Here is a 14,185-nt window from a genome sequence, read left to right as displayed (position 1 = left end):
TGAGCATGAAAGCCATTTTATTTACCGACATGCTGCTTTACTACACAACCACTTTCGAATCCAAAATAAAGAGAAGCAGAAACCTTCAGTGCCAAGTGCAACAAATATTCATAAACTGAATTTACTCAACAGCCTAAGCAGTCGGTCTTCATTTATTCAAGACTCATTCCAGCTTTCAAGGAAATAAATACTAGAATGGACTTGATAATGGCTGAAACTAGCCGTGCAGACTAACCACTTACCAAAATAACCTTTCAAATTAGCTTAAGGGAAGTAATGTCCACTCCTATGGACGGATGGCCTTGTTCTTACAGGATAACGGCTTCACCCTTCCTGGGTCCCCCACGCGTCCTGGGAGGCAATGCTACTGACTGCATGGGGTTCCCAACCAGCTCTGGGGAGCAAGCAGCCGGGGTGGGGGGGGAAGTGGCCTGGTGTTCTGAGCCTGGAGCAGCAGTGGTGGAGTTGACGCTGACTTTGTATCCGCTTGAGGCTGAGCGGAAAGAGGAAAAAGAACTTGCCTACAGGCACGGGGAGGGACGAAACAGAACCCTCATGGAGAGCAATCCTACCTGACGCATAGGCTTCCAGTTAGCCGATCTTTGCGACTGAGACTCACTCCATTTCCCAGCAGCAGGAGAGATGACGGCATTACCTGGTATCGGGTAAGCGCACCACCCACCACAACTGAGACCACCGTCAGGTGAGCTCGGGGCAGAGGAGTTCAAGAACTATGGCTTCAGCCTGTCATTAGTGACTGCTCCCACTCGCCTGGACGGCCACCACCGCCCTCCTGCCCCTTTTCTGACCTCAAGACTTGGCTGGCGACTATGCTAGGAATCCATCTGGTAGCTGGATTTCATATTTCTGATCTGAGCTAATCTAATTAATTTATTTTGGTCTTTTTTAATTTGATCAAGTCCATTTGAATACCACTTTCCCAAGTCACAGCTGCAACATATAATTTTGTTTCTATCAAAGATATTCATTTAAAACTCCTTTTTGGAGGTTGGCCCCTTCTCTACATTCAGTATCTACATTTTCTATGTCTAGATAGATCCCCTGTTCAATGAGCCATCAAATCAGAACCATAGATGTCATTTTAAATATTGTAGTAGCCATGTTTTAAAAGTAACCAAAAAAGAGTGAAATTAATTTTAATAATAAATTTTATTTAACCCAATATGTGCAAAATATTATCACTTCAACATGTAATCAACATTAAAAAATGGATGAGACTGTTTACACCTTTTGGTACTGCATCTTTGAACCGCAGTATGTATTTTATACTCGCAGCACATCTCAATTTCTACTGGCCACATTTCAAGGAAAAAATGTGCACGTGGGGGTAGTGGCTGCCACTCTGGACAGCACAGTTACAGATTATTAAAAAGAAGACTAGAAATACAAGTTGCCAGTGTCTCAAATAATTCTGATAATTATCACTTGGATAATAAATATTCAAGTTGTCTTTATGTCTGATTTGGCTTCAAGTAAAAATCAAGCTAAATCTCAAATCACACTTACTTATTCAAAATACATGGACTGAGTACCTACAATGATCCAAGCACTGGTCTAGGTACTAGAGATATATCAGCGAATAAAAACAAACAAAATTCCCTTTATCCTCATGGAGATCATCTGTAAATGAGGAACCTTAAAGAAGTAAGATTCGGAGGTTACAGTAATGAAAATTTAGGATGCCATTTTACAAAATATTTCTTGGGAATTTATGATGACAAGTGTTTTAACTATGTGTGATATTATACAGTAAACAGTATGGAAACATACAGGGAAGACGTAATAAAGTTTCAGCTGAGTGCCCTACCGGGCACTGGGTGTTTTCTGAGACAAGAAGGACAGTGCAGAGGTGCATGTACGTCTGGAGGTGAGGAGAGGCCCAATGAGACAGGTCAACTAACAGAATCATCACTGCAATAGAGAGCTCACTGTGAAACCAATCATGAAAATCTGAGAATTAGTAAGGACTCTGGAGACCTTCTAAGCCAAACCCCTCTTCCTTTAACAGATTAAAAAACCCTTTTAGAGACTGAGGAGAAGTAAACATCTTCTAAAAAATACTTCCATGACGAACAACTTGCAAAGACGAAAGAGAAATGTATAGAAAAAATGGCAGCTTCCTAGTAAGAGCGAATTATTAAAGGCCTTAACTGGGGTCTGTTTTGTTCGAGATTAAGTCACTAAACTGCTGAGACAAACAAATAGAAGAGAGTTTCCTTTCAAACAAATGTTTTGCATTATACTATCTGTAACTTTTAGGAAGCAAGCACCTATCAGCACCATATTGAGGCTCTTGGTTGATTTCGGGGGAAATGAGCAGGATGAAAACTGGGAGATGCAAAAAACAAGTAAACCGCACATAGAGAATCAGGGATGAAAGCAACGGGCATACAACAAACCAAGATGAAAGAAATAAGTTGTGCAAAAATACACATTAATATCTTGAAGTGAATTTCTGACTTCCTCAAACTTACATAAACAATGCTTAACTCCACTGCTCTTCCCAAAGTAATACGGCATTTCTGCAGCCAAGTTTCGATGTGGTATCACAGTGACCTGGGAAACCAGCAAGGAGGTACACGAATACAAAACACTCTCATGTGCAAAATATTTTCCATAGTCCAGCCACTTTTTATCCAATTGTGTAAGTAGAATGCCATCCAGAGGAAACTTTTTCATAAATATCCAACACATGTGGGCAAATGTGGAATCAAAGGATAACTGCCTTTTAGATGATGAAGACCGTTTTGTGTTCTACAGCTTGATTTGTAATTGTTCTCTGTAAGTTTCTCTCCTCCACCTCCAAAGAGCCTGAGGCACATAACATGACTGTGACAGTGATTCTTGGGACTGGGTAAAGCATGTATCAGTATTTCCACAGCAGTGTCTAGCAGCTGGAAAAACACATGTCACCCCCCTGCAGTACAACCTGGGAAGACACCTCTCCATCATCAAGGTTACAAATCATATCAAAAGGGAGGAGGATCCATGAGCTGATGGGTGAACACACAAAAGATAAAGGACTCGGCACCGCTGAATATTCGTATTCACAGATCTGCTAGATCATGAGGCCTGTGGCCAATGATGCCCACTAATGGCCCCCAAGAGCCACCTGGAAAAGAGAAAAAGTCTACTCAGGCCAATACTCCCTGTGGGAGAAGGTATTATCCAATAGACAATGACCCAGATAAAGAATCAGGAAATGCCTCCAAGTCAGCAACATCAGTTGACCACAAGTCCATTCCAGATTTGCCTCATGGACCAAACGGTGCCCTTCCTGAACCACCCATCCCCCACCCCAGGAAAGACCACATTTTCTTCCTCATTAGTATGTTCAGGCGGTACCAATATGCTATGGATGTGCTGTCCCACACAACAGCCATGAGCCACATGTTGTTATTTCAATTAATTAAAACTAAATAAAATTTAAAATTCAGGAGCTCAGTCACATAAGCTACATTTCAAGTGCTCTCTGTGCATATATGCACAGTGCATACATGGAATATTTCCATCATTGCAGAAACATCTATGGACAGCACTACTATATACTTCTTGTTAGAGGTAACATTTTAGACAAAGACCATATAAGATAGTAGCAATTTTCTTTGATGAAAAATATTTTCTCCTGTTCAGAGTGTTATTTCAAAGCATTCTTTCAAAGGTCCATACCTACCCCTTGTGATGAAATTTATAGTGTTTGTTCCATTTAACACATTTTATGTTAACTGTATTTTCAACCTATAAAATTTCTCCTTTCTGTAATATCTCCCAACATATATTTCTATTTCTTTTTTTTTTTTAAAGATTTTATTTATTTATTTGAAAGAGAGAGACACAGTGAAAGAGGGAACACAAGCAGGGGGAGAGGGAGAGGGAGAAGCAGGCTCCCTGCAGAGCAGGGAGCCCGATGCGGGGCTCAATCCCAGGACCCTGGGATCATGACCTGAGCTGAAGGCAGACGCTTAACCGACTGAGCCATCCAGGCGCCCCCATATATTTCTATTTCTTAATAATTTTTATTATGTTAAGAATGAGTCTCAACTACACAAAATACTACACTTAAGAACAATTAATTTCAAAATCCTTTTCACTTATAATTGCCATATTACCATTGCCCTTTAATAAAGTATTTGCAATCTTAATTATTACAACCAAGAATCTACATAACTATAGAGTAAGACCACTATTTTTCTTAGTGGCTTTGTATATTACTTTCAGTCACTATTTTATTGGAAGAAAAAAATATAGAAAAACAAAAAAGGATCTGAAGTCCTTCAAAAGATCTATGTTGGTCCAAGCACCATATGAAAAATAAAACCAAAAAAAAAGAGTAAGAATTGCATCTACAGTTAGCTTCCATTTATAACACTAGGTAACCCCCAAATTTGCTGATATGAATTGAAGAGATACATATTTTGTACAGGAAAAACTGCTCAGAATTGATGTTGTATAGAGTAATGCTATGCTTTACATCGGCATTCCCTATGGCAGCTAATACTAGATCCATCTGCCCCTCTGACCCAGCCAAACAATGGGAAATAACCCTCTATCCTTTCCATCATTCATTCACTTAAAAAATATTTAATGAGTGCCTACTTTGCATAACGCATTTACCAGACACCGGGGACAGAGAGCTGAACAAAACAGCCATGTCCCCCATCCTGTACAGCTTGCTGTTCTAATATACGCCCCTTGGATAGCCTGCATACTCCACCCACCAACCAACCTGCTAACTCAGCCTCCCAAATATCCCACCAGTCCACTTCTCCTCTCAGTTCACACCAGCTCTGATGGAGTCAGGCCTTCGTGTGTTAGTCAAGGACAAAACATTAAAGGCTGGCTGTTTCTCCCAAGTCGGGTCTCAACAAGTTCACACAGCCGACTGAATGATCTTCCAAAACACAAAATACATCATCTTTCTCCCCTGATTAAAATCCTTAAAGGAGTTTCCGTGGCTTCCCATCAAGTCCAAATGCTCCAGCATGGGGAAGGCACTTCATAATCAGATCCCTGTCAACCTCCATTCTAACCCCCCAAACTCCCCTCCCCCTGCCCCTGAAACAAGCACAAATAGCCGTCAAACAGAGGGAAGTTTACCAACAATCATCCATTCATTTCCTCACACCTTCCTTGCCTCCCCACCTGCCTCCTTACCCCCTCACCGGTGCAGTCTGGCGTCTTTTCCCTCTCAGTTCCTTTGTTACCAGCCACCTGGGGGAACTTCCTGACCCTCAGCCCTTCTCCTCCTCAGGCTAATTTTGAAGCCCTCCCTAGTATTTGTGCCACACTGGGGAAAGGGCTACAAAAACATCCAGCACTGTTGCTCTCCTCTGCTTGCCTTGCCATATGAAGGGGGTCCTGGGACCACGTGCACCTCCTGGGAGCTGGTGAGAGATGCAGAATCTTGGGATCCTAACCCAGACCCAGAATCTGCATTTTATTAACAAGCCCAGAATCTGCATTTTATTAACAAGCGCCCCTGTGGATTCCGGTGCAGATCTGGGAAGCTATGGTTCTCACTGCTCCTCAGTTAACACGAGAATGAATAACCAACAACAAATAACTCATCCCAAAGAATTACAAAGTAATACAAAGATGTGCTATCTTACTCTTAAGGAAAGGTAGTCCTGGCATTCCTGACCAACAAAGAAACAATACTGATACTGACCTCATCCAAAGAATTATGAGTACTCCTTAGTGACAAATTTTAATCTGCAATGGTTTACAACGAGTGGACATTTAAAAGTGGCTTAATTTTAAAGATACATCCATCTGCTTGCCAATCATTTTACATGGCCCCTCCAAAAAATACAGTTAACATTGATATCTAATGCTATGTTACATAACACACTATTTCACAGGTTTCTTGCAGAAATCTTTCAGTTATTTCTACATAACTTTGAGAGTCTGTATATTCTGAGCTGCCTTTCAGATAAAGATGATTTTTTTTCAATATAATGTTTCCATATAATCCAGGGGTGCCCTGCTGATCACAAACAATAGGGCCAATGTTTTCCTTCAAGGCAACTAATGAAACAGCACTCAGCTAACAGTTCATACCAAGTGCATGGCCACAACACTAATTTTTTTTTCTAAATTGGCCAAAAGGTACATACAGTCCTATACATAAGTTGTGCCACTAAACCACAAGAATCCTGGAAATCAATGTCCTTTAGAGAACAACCTTTATACCCTGCAATTCTACACTGAAATATCACTCTCTGAAATTAGCTCCTTCAAAGACTAGGCCCACTGAGAAGGCAGCCAGCAGACAGCTAACCTGCTTGTCCCACCACAAGACCTAAGAAGAACACGTCCAGGGTGACCTTTCCATACACAACTTCACGTGGCCCAGCAATAGACCAGTATACACTCTAAAAGCACTTGGAGTATTCGACATAACATGGCCAAAGAAATGAGGACAAACACCTATAAACATATCTGTACATGCTATATCCATATACGTAAACAAGATATGTATCTCCGTAAAATATGTGAAGCTACCCCAACTTTTTAATGCTATCTTAATTAATTTTATTATAGCAAGGAGGAAAGCAAACAGAGACAGGTCCAAAAATAGGTAAATGGAAATTTTTTTAGTGTAATTTATTTGGGACAGGGAAAAATTAAACTTCAGAAATGTATTTCAATCCACCTGGCAAGGATGTTTATTGGGCAGACTAATGGAAGAGTAATATAAATTTTACAAAATTTTGTGATTGCTGATATATCTTGCTTAATATTGTAAAATATCCTGGCATAGTTTAAACAAATAAAACATGGTTGATCTATAAAGGCAAATGATGTCACATGTTTATTAGCCTATTTAAAAATCACCATTTGAAAATATATTTCCCTATTTACTCTATCTAGAACTATTTCAAGCAACTGACAATACACACACACACACACACACACACACCCCATCTGGTGATGTCAAGCCTACAGAAAGTGAGAAGAGAATAGGAGGGAAGGAAGGAGCTGCCTAGGGCCACCCTCTGTCCAGGGGTATCCTGCTGATCACAAACCCCTAAAAAGCTGATCCTGAACCACTGAAAGATGCCACGGGGGGATACAGGCAACAATGCTGAGGGGCTAAAAAAAGGCAAACGGCCAACCGCTCTTGTAAGAACAGTTTTCTGTATACTTAACTACAGTTGTCATGGATTAACTGATCTGGTAATTTCCTACAATCTTTTGCATTTTCAAGGGTTCTAAAAAGTTGAAAGGGGGGGTCTTGTCTCATCTTCTAGGGGGAGTGTAAAACTCCCAATTCTGTACCCAACTCTGCCTGGTTTGAAACGCAGGGAGAGGGAGGTTGTAGTAAACAGTGTTCTTGGATACCTACTACTAACATTCTTTTCCTTAGAGGAAGGGGAAAAGAACCTTTGGCAATACCACAGCTGAAAATAATTTATCATTTTCTCTGCTAGAAGAGAGCACATGTGATGAGAAGCCTTATCCATCATGAATAAACCTGAGCTCAGACACAGGCAAAGTGTCAAGGACGAGGGCAGAGGTCACACGGTAACCTGGAAGGTTTTTTAAAGATGCTGTATTTCATGCAGAAGAGGAATACACAAGGACTTCGAAAAATCCAAATTTCTATCAGAGAAGCAAGCAATATAAAAGTGACACAGAACTATAAAGAAAGGCTGAGGAGGTCCTTGGAAGAGTGTTACAGAAACTTACTTGGGAAAACTGCACATGATCTCAAAAAGGTAAATCTATAGGGGGAAAAGGGAAGAAAACAAGTGTCACTTATCAGTAACTACATTAAATCTCTACTTCAAAAAAATTATATTTGACAAAGGAAATGGAACAAAGACTGGAATATACAATAAAGTTTCGCATCTATTATATCATAATCATTCTGAATTATAACAAGGTTGGAAACATTTTTTCTATGCCTATGACACTTATAAATGTGAGTAAGTTCTACAATGCCACCATCATCAAAACTATCTGATAACCAAAACTATTATCAAAAACTATTCTAGGGACGCCTGGGTGGCTCAGTCAGTTAGGCATCTGCCTCCAGCTCAGGTCATGACCCTGGGGTCCTGGGATCGAGTCCCGCATCGGGCTCCTTGCTCAGCTGGGGTCTGCTTCTCCCTCTGCCTGCCGCTCCCCCTACTTGTGCTCACTCTCTCTCTCTGACAAATAAGTAAATAAAATTAAAAAAAAATTTTTTAAATATTCTAAAATATAACTACTGATAGTCAAAACTATTAATTTCATGCAGCTAAATAAGTCCAATACATCTTTTTTTTAAGATTTTATTTATTTGAAAGAGAGAAAAAGCAAGAGACAGAGCATGAGCAGAGGGGGAGGGGCAAGGGAGAGGGAGAGGCAGAGTCCCCACTGAGCAGGGAGCCCCAGTGCAGTGGGGCTGAGTCCTATGACCCTGAGGTCATGATCTGAGCCAAAGGCAGACACTTAACCAACTGAGCCACCCAGGTGCCCAAGTCTGATACATCTTTTAGCCAAGTTAAATGTCTTCATATTCACATGTAATAAAAGACAACAGTTTTCTCCATAGACTCTGTATATTTAACTTTACGTTTTCCTGCATCCACAGCAAAGGCTCAACCCCAAACCAGCCCTTTTCCTCGTTACCCAGAAGTCTTCTGAGCTTCCTTCCCCAGTTAGCTGAGCAGTGTGGGCAAAATGAAATATCTTTTATACTATTCTAAGCAAATTAACTCATAACCCAAATCTGTTCCCCCCAATATTACAATACATTCTGCAACAAATTCCTCTATTATTTTACTGCAGCACCATACTATTCTACGTTGCTGAAAGCTAACTATAATAGCCACTTCTGCCTCAAATATTCCCCTAAAAGTCATTCAATTAACCAATTCTCACGTTAAGTAATTCTTACATGAGTGTACAAGTTTCCTGATATTAGGATATCGTTCTAACTGGTAGGTAAACTTTATATTTCAGTTTGAAAAGGGATCCTACTGATGTAGTTGTAAATTTCTACCCTGTGTTCATTTTGATCAGAGATCAGTATTAAGATCACCTCGAGTGAGCAGGTAAAAGAGACTGTAACGTGTAAAAAGAAAAAAGGCAGAGTGAGAAGAGGAGCTACTACCAGGTGAGACATTTATTTCACATAATGAGGATGATCAAGATAATTTAAGGCTACCAATGAGATCTTACCACTGAAATCTGTACTTGGTTTAATCAAAAAATACAAAAAGAACAGACACCTATCTACGCACCTTTAAAATACAGAGCTTCTGGGGCACCTGGGTGGCTCACTTGTTAAGCGTCTGCCTTCGGCTCAAGTCATGATCCCAGGGTCCTGGGATCAAGCCCCGCATCGGGCTCCCTGCTTGGCCAGGAGCCTGATTCTCCCTCTCCCACTCCCCCTGCTTGTGTTCCCTCTCTAGCTGTCTCTCTCTCTCTCTGTGTCAAATAAATAAAATAAAATCTTTAAAAATAAATAAATAAATAAAATACAGAGCTTCCTAAGGCCTCAGACTGCTGCACCCACCCGCTGGTATGGTTTTTGCGAGTTAACTAGTATACATCATTTGCCAATAAAATTATGGTACAGGTAAGGAAATGAAAATAGTTAAGTTTCATCACAGATACTATACATCATACTACACCTACCCACACTGTTCATGTTCTCGCCCCCATAGTCATTATGTCTCTAAATATACCAAAGTCCCATGCCCATTTCTCAGAAATAATTTGAAAATATTCACAATTTTTCCTCTAAAACAATTCTGCAGAACATAAAGGTTTTAGTCTAACCATGCTACCGAGGGTTCAGTGTCTTTAAAAACCAGTGGCTATGACAAACATATCTCAAATTTCTTAAAACAGCCTTAAAGATTCTGTACGTAAATCAGAGTGTCCCATTAAATAGAATACTGCCCTACACTACATCTTCCAGATTGCAATGTATACCTGGAAAGAGCATAAAGTGTTCTGGAAGACCACATATCTCACGTTCTACTTCAAAAGTAAACTCACAAGCCCTCTGTGTCTGCGTTGGACAGCTGTTAAGACCAGCGTTCCTTAGCACTAAAACTAAAATAAGGGAGATTAAAGACTGTTTCTCACCATGGTGAAGGGAATAGCTTTAAAATACCATTTGGTATTTCAAATTGTTTAGATCATCAGTATTCAAATAATTTTTATTGGCTGCATACAAACTTGGTAGTTAGCAGCTTTTAACCTATCAGAATCATTTATAACTTTTTTGTAGAATGAATTTAAGTTTTCTGTTACTTTAATTTTTCGATTTTGCATGTATCTTTTATTTGAATAAATGATGTCCTGTTGAAAGGTTAACTTGCAAATACATACATTTCAATATTTCTTTCATCATGAACCATTTTAAGTTCCATCAATATTTGCTAACCACCCAAATAACAAGTATCACTGAAAACTGTAAAATTATCTGGCATCCACAAACAATAAAATGTTTGAAATAAATTTTGATTGTTAATTTCACCTGGCCCCTTGGTTCACAGCTTATATGTAAGCATTTCAGATGTAAATCCAGTATAAAACAAGTAACCATGTGAATATGCTGAAAATAATAACTGCTTCCTCTTGAATCAAAATCATGTTTTAATACAATTATTTTTCTGCATTATAATATTCTTCTGTCTTCATATAAATATACTTTGAGTTCTTGAGCTTGTTTTTGTGAATTTTTTCTGATCCCTCCAATACTATCAGCCAGTATTTTGTTGTTCTTGGGGAAAGTGTTTTGGTGGAGATAAGAACAGAATGCCGAGAAGCACAGGAACCCTCCCATTAGCCCCTGTAGCTATTTCAATGATGTGAAATTACATGAAGTTTAAAATCCTCTTCTTCTGTCACAATAGCGACACGCAAGTGCTCGACAGCCACGCGTGGCAGTGGCTACTGAAGTGGATGCAGCAGATAGAGAGCTCTGTTGAATTTCCACCACGGCAGGAAAATACGGGCGGTTCTGGTCTAGAGGACTCTGTCTAAGCAGAGATTCCAAGGGCAAGCAGGAGACCAGCAGGCAGAGGGAAGAAGGAGGACGGAAAAATCCATTCCTGAGGCTTAGGGTAGCAGGATATACTCAGATATCTGCAAATACCTCAGTATGTCTTAACTTAAGTGGAGGCTAGATCTTGAAGGGCCTTTATAATTCATTCTGAATTCATGGAGAAGTCAAGTCACTCTCAAGTTTTTAAGCCATATGGTTTAGAAAGATGTACAGTTTGGAAAGAATCCCCCTTACTGGCTTGTGGATTACAGATTGGGAGAGGTGGGAATGGTACAAGAGTAGGCCCAAGAAGCCCGGTTAGAAGACTCTCGCAGGAATTCAGGTAAAAGATGATGGTGCAGGGGAAAAAAAGGAGCGGGACATACTGAAGATACAGAACTACCCAACCATCTGACTCTGTTTCTGAGCAGATGTTGGAGGATGAAGAGTCTAGGATGACAGGACTCTGGCTTGGGTAACTGAGCAGATGGTTATACCATTCACCGAAACATGGGGAACAGAAGAAAAGTTGAATTTATATGGGGTGGGGGAGAGGTGTAGAAATAATCCACACAGAGCCACCAAGGAAGCCATACAACATAAAAGTGAAGAGAGAGAGAGAGAAAGCTGAGCTAAAGATACGGCTGTCTGGGTCACTGACAAACAGAAGGAAGGCAAAGTCTTGGAGTAGATAAGATCACCCAGAAAGTATGTTTAGTGATAAGAGAAAAGAACGAGAGGATCCTGAGGAATACCAACACTTACGGGGCAGGCAGAAGCGTCAGCCAGCACGACAAAAAAAACATCAAAAAAGGAAAGAAAAATAGAAGCTTTAAGAAGGAGGTGATCAACAGGTTCGAACGCTATAGAGCAAGAAGAACAGTGTCCACCGGACTCCACAGGCAGGACACCAGGAACTCTGTTAAGAGCAGCTTCTATGAAGTAGGAGAGCCAGCAGCTCAAGCGCTCCAGCTAAGGTGATGGGAGGAGAGAAAAGCAGAGATGGCTGCCAACCTCCAACAGAGAAGGCGAGGAGACGACAGCAGCAGTGGAGTGAACTGACCAAGGACTGGTATCTGCAGACTCAAGAAGAGAGAAATGAGGTTTGTGTTCAAACACAACTCACACAACCCTGGGAAAATTCCTTAGTCTTTCTGTACCTCAATATAATGAGGATAACAACAGCATTTACTCCACAAGGTTATTAGAATTAAGTGCATTAATATTTGTAAAGTGCTTAGAATGGTGCCTGCCACATGGTAAGCACTATATTAGCCGTTGTTAGATATGTAACACTGAGAGGAGGAGACACTGAGTGAGAGGTCCAAGAAGGAGCACAGAAAAAAGGGGAACAATTAAGGGCATGAGTCTCGGAGGAGGGGGCAGGGGTGGGAGAAGACCCATGCAGAGGGCATGGGATCTGCCTCTTTCATCAGGACAAGCAGAAGGATGGGTACAGATAGAGAGTTAACAAAAAGTGAATATGGTTTCATTCCCATGGCTTCAGTTGGCTTGTTCAATTCCAAGGGAGGCAGTGGTCTGGAAGTAGAAGTTTTAAAGAAACAAACTGAAGACAAAAGTAAGTGGAAAGATAAACGGTGCTCATGGATTGAAGAATTAATGTTATTAAAATGTCCACACATGGGGCGCATCGGTGGCTCAGCTGGTTAAGCGTCTGCCTCAGGTCATGCTCTCAGCGTCCTGGGATCAAGCCCCACATCGGGCTCCCTGCTCAGCAGAGTCTGTTTCTCCCCCTCCATGTGCTCAACCCTCTCTCTCTCTCAAATAAATAAATAAAATCTTTAAAAAAATAAATAAAATAAAATGTCCACACTGCCCATCCTATGAAAATTTCAACGGCATTTTTCACAGAAATAGAATAAACAATCCTAAAATTTGTATGGAATCACAAAAGACCTGCACATCAACAGAGCAAAGTGGCATGGTCACAGGGCACTATGAAACCACTAAGGTCTGAGACCAACTCTGAAATGACATCTGGTTCTGGAAATGATAATTCCACCTATCTCTAATTCATGAGGACTAAATTGGAGTGTACATACAAAGCACTTAACACAGTCCCTGGCACATAATTAGTAGGCAATGCAGACGATCAAACAACTTTCTCCTTTAATGTGAGAAATTTAAATATGAAAAATATATCAACCAGGCTGTGTGGCCTTGATCCAGTTAGTTAGCCTCTCTGGTTCTTGGTTCTTCATCTGTGGAGAGGGGAAGTGGAAAGGTGGCTGAATAAAATGGCAAATATCTTACCACTCTAAGACACTAAGTACTTCACAATTGGAAATAGGTGAAGTACAGCTGTCCTCTTCTGAAACCACACTTCTAGTGATAGAAAAGTAATTAAAACTTCAAAAAGCACAGATAATTGATAAAAAGTGACTATACAGATAAACTGAACACACATATATTATGTAAATAATTCAGTAACTCTAAAGTAGAATTATCACTCTACAGAATTCATTCTGAATTCATGGAGAAGTGAATCACTCTGAAGTTTTTAAGCTATGCTATTTAGAAAGATACACATTTTAGAAGGAATCCCCCCTTACTAAAATGTGGGAACCACTAGTAACTCAAGTAACTGTTCCCCTCTAAAGGTAAATCAGCACCTGGCTTACATGGTAAGATTAAGAAACCACCATTTCTCAGAACACATTCCTTTGCGACGCTGTAAAGGGGCATCCTAGGGCATCCCTCTGCTTCAGGCCACCTAGAGAAAGGGAGGTCAGGGCACTGGACACCTGCAAGCACCCCTCCACGAAAAAGGCCTCAGAGGCCTGCCAGGTCTTTTCCTAAATGTCTGAAGTACTGGTCCAAAGACCAAGCAGTCACCTAAAGCAAATTTCTCAGAAAAATGAAACCCTCATGCTCTCTTTATTCCTAAACAAGGCTGGCAGCATGCAGTCTCTCCCTAATCACCAATAATATAAACTCTTGGTCACAGAACTGTAATCCTTCCATTAAATTAACAATTTAAGGGTTCAGAATATAACTACAAGGCATCCTTAAAGCACTGAAGAACTGGATGCTAAATGTATTCTTCTCATTTCCCATTTATTTGCTGAGCAAACTTGAGATATGACCTCTTCAATTTCCTTTTCCAAAAGCAAAATAGGTTAATATCAACTGTCATCTTCAGGGATGCTGTAA

At 40.4% G+C, this 14,185-nt stretch overlaps 1 protein-coding gene across 5 annotated transcripts in view; it reads right to left on the bottom strand.

The window, feature by feature from the left end:
- CHD7 (chromodomain helicase DNA binding protein 7) overlaps positions 1–14,185 on the bottom strand; it is a 187,930-nt gene that overhangs the window by 128,751 nt on the left and 44,994 nt on the right. Inside the window, exon 1 of one of the 5 annotated variants that reach the window (XM_081816036.1) lies at positions 7,714–8,049. The exons of the other annotated variants lie outside the window; for them this stretch is intronic. The gene's annotated coding sequence lies outside the window, so the exon portion shown is untranslated. Of the gene's footprint in view, positions 1–7,713; positions 8,050–14,185 lie in introns of those variants that run through there. 5 annotated transcript variants of the gene reach the window in all.

Source organism: Leptonychotes weddellii, chromosome 4, assembly GCF_054177405.1.
Source record: "Leptonychotes weddellii isolate Sample4059 chromosome 4, ASM5417740v2, whole genome shotgun sequence".
NCBI classification, from domain to species: Eukaryota; Metazoa; Chordata; class Mammalia; order Carnivora; family Phocidae; genus Leptonychotes; species Leptonychotes weddellii.
The sequence above is the reverse complement of the archived record's forward strand: the minus strand, read 5'-3'. Positions and strand labels throughout refer to the sequence as shown.